Consider the following 2,675-nt stretch of genomic DNA (forward strand, 5'->3'; position numbering starts at 1 on the left):
TCTTTCCCCAAGAAGCGATACTTGTGTGATGACGTTAGCTATAACCAAATACAATCAGTAACCACTCAGAAACAATTCTGCGTGATGCAGTAAATTACAGAACACAAGGAAAGACACAAGCATCAAGCTGCAGAATATACAACAAAAGTCGTGGGTACAAGGAGATGATCAATACACCTGGAAGTGGGCTTCTTACATTATTTCTGTTAAAATATTCATGACTGGCGGTCAAAACAGCAAATACAGCATGTTTAAGCAATACCATCACAGACTAGAAATACGTTAACAAACCTCCAGATAGGAGCATACAGGTATGGAGTAATTTTATTTTGCTTAGAAAATTAAAGTGGGAAAAGGGAGCAAAATTAAAAGGGAAAATTTAGGCTTCTAAGAATAATTTTCAGAACCAAGAATTTTGCTTATCAGCAAGATCTGCTTAGTGGTAAAACTGTCTTCTACCAAAAGAAGCAAGACATTTAAGAAGACATACCAGAGAGTGAACTAAAAAGAATAGTCTAAAGGAGTTTTGAAGTGGCAAGAAAGCTGACACGTAGATCATCTGGGCAGCCCATTTCATCTGGGGCTTCCACACTCTGGGGTTCAAGATACCGGCTTAGGAAAAGAGCACAAACCAAGTAAAACCTGCTTGAAAGCCTCTCTGCCTGGGAGGGGATAGCTGCAACTCTGACGAATGGCATTATTAAAAAAAATTTAAAAAATCTGTTTGCCTCTCAACTTCTTAAACTTTTATGAGTATGTTATAAGAACTAAGCAAGATAAACAAGCATTCAGCTGAATCAGCCACACTGCAAGACAATACTGGTATCGACTTATTCTGACTTCCCGTCTTCAACAGTCAACTATCCTGGTTGGCATAAAGATAACCAGAGGCATTAGCATAGCTCCTGTCCCTTAGGTAATTGTGGCCAAGAACAGAACAAATATTAAAAAAAATTCTGAATAAAAATATGGAAATTACATTTGAAATAATCATCTCTACCACTGCGTACTATGACAACAGGTAAACACAATCCTTTATTATTGAGTAGTTTTATTGTACATGAGAGCCCTGGATACCATTTAGTGCAGATTAAACAAACGATATTTCAAGTGTTCCCCCCAAAATGTTTGGCCGTCTTGAAACATACTGAATATCTTCAGCTGTCACACACTCAAATGGCAGCTGTAAGCACCAGAAACCTCAGAAGATTACGCTGAGGAGGAGCTTCAGAAGGTGGCACATCATCACATCTTTGATATAAAGAACAAATGATGACACAAACAGAGAATAAATGGATTCTTTTTCTGAAATAAAAATGTTTACATAGAAAAACTGCAGGTTCTTTTTCATTTAACACAGGCCCCTGCCCTGCAACAGTCTATGGAGGCTTCAGGAACCATAAACCAAGCTTTGTTCAAACCAGAGCCACCGCACATCAGGGAACATGTTCAAACATCACATGCTGCTTTGACCCTGTCCCAAAGGCATTCTAGTTCACAGAGCCGTCTGCCGCATCAAGCAACTGTCCTGCCCCAAGAAGCAAGTACAAATCTCTCTGCTGACTGATGGGCACTGCTGGGAGATGCTGCTGTGCCTTGTTACGAGCAAACACCTCCAAAAAGATGATTTATTTTGGCTCAGTACTGCTGGGCTGAAAATAGTTTAGTGAAGTTCTGGGATATTTTTAGATGAAACAAAAACATTGTTATCCTACAATGAATAAAAATACTCTGATACTGAGGCACTATAACAGCGTAAAATACCGTAAAGCTGGAAAAGAATCAGCCAGTAAGGTTTAAAGCTGAGAGCATGTGCACAGCACACCTAACGCTGAGAGAACATCTCCCCATGCTGCAGGAGCCAATTACACAGAGGAGCCGAAAACTATGGGTTGCTGGAGTTGCTAGAATGTGCTACTGTTTAACTTATTAACGTGGAGAATGGAAGAAAATTTTTTACAAGAGGCTCATCTTGCTCATTTCTACACAGATGTATGCAAATGGGCTGAAAATCAGGCAAGTCAAAAAAAGCCCTAAAGCTGTTCTTTTCATATGCGCTGAGGGGGGAGTTAAGCTCATCTCATCTCTTCCCTCTGTCTTTATCTTAGGCTATGTTTAGATTCTAAGTTCTGAGTTGACTGCATTTCCTAGGTAATTAAAGCAAATTTTTGGATGTTAGACAAAATATCTCAGTAGAAAAAATTCAATTCCCAAAGCCAAATAGCCTGTAACTATAAATGTTCCTTTGATATAGTTTCTTTGCATTAAATAACTAAGCATCTTCCAGTCCCCAAAAGATTTTTCCCCCAGTTTCAAACACTATCCATAAAGTTTAAATTTAAATAAATCATCACTTTAAAAAGCTCTTTGTATCCCATCCACATTAATTTTTATGTCTTTTATCAGTCAACAAATATTGTTAAAAGTCCTCTAAAAATTATGCTTCTGAAGAACTTGGTAAAATAAGGAAGCTGTCCATCTATGAAAGGCTACGGCTACAAAGAAGGTTTTCATGTGGCTTTTGCAAGCACTGTACTGTGTCTAAAACATTTCCACTTTCCTCCTTCCAGGCTCCCAGATCAAAGACCTTGCTCCCAGAAATGACCAAATGCCATAAGTCCTGAACAAACCCCAATTCTTTTTTTTTTTTTCTTTTTCTCCTTTTTTTTTTTTTT

General features: G+C 38.3%; 1 protein-coding gene across 1 annotated transcript in view; it reads right to left on the reverse strand.

The window, feature by feature from the left end:
* LRRC28 (leucine rich repeat containing 28) overlaps window positions 1-2,675 on the reverse strand; it is a 45,937-nt gene that overhangs the window by 10,097 nt on the left and 33,165 nt on the right. The gene's annotated exons all lie outside the window — the stretch shown is intronic.

This window comes from Buceros rhinoceros, unplaced genomic scaffold (assembly GCF_000710305.1).
Source record: "Buceros rhinoceros silvestris isolate BGI_N320 unplaced genomic scaffold, ASM71030v1 scaffold22564, whole genome shotgun sequence".
In the NCBI taxonomy this organism is placed as follows: Eukaryota; Metazoa; Chordata; class Aves; order Bucerotiformes; family Bucerotidae; genus Buceros; species Buceros rhinoceros.